Genomic DNA, 332 nt, shown 5'->3' on the forward strand with positions numbered 1-332 from the left:
TGTCAAAAATGTAAACCATTAAAAATTTAAGTGATTATCTGAGAATACATTACCATGACAAGTAACTGATATATTATTAAAGGTGCCAGTTCGAAGTGAACGTATATCAAGTGTATCCTCAAAAATGTAACCTTTAAAAATTTAAATGATTATCTGATAATATATTGCCATAACAAATATTTGATATATTATCAAAAGTGCCAGTTCAAAGTGAACATATATATAGAGTGTATCCTAAAAAATGTAAACCTTTAAAAATTTAAATGATTATCTGATGATATATTACCATGACAAGTAACTGATATGTTATTTAAGATACCAGTTCAAAGTTA

Source organism: Trachymyrmex cornetzi, unplaced genomic scaffold, assembly GCF_001594075.2.
Source record: "Trachymyrmex cornetzi isolate Tcor2-1 unplaced genomic scaffold, Tcor1.1 scaffold1313, whole genome shotgun sequence".
Taxonomy (NCBI): domain Eukaryota; kingdom Metazoa; phylum Arthropoda; class Insecta; order Hymenoptera; family Formicidae; genus Trachymyrmex; species Trachymyrmex cornetzi.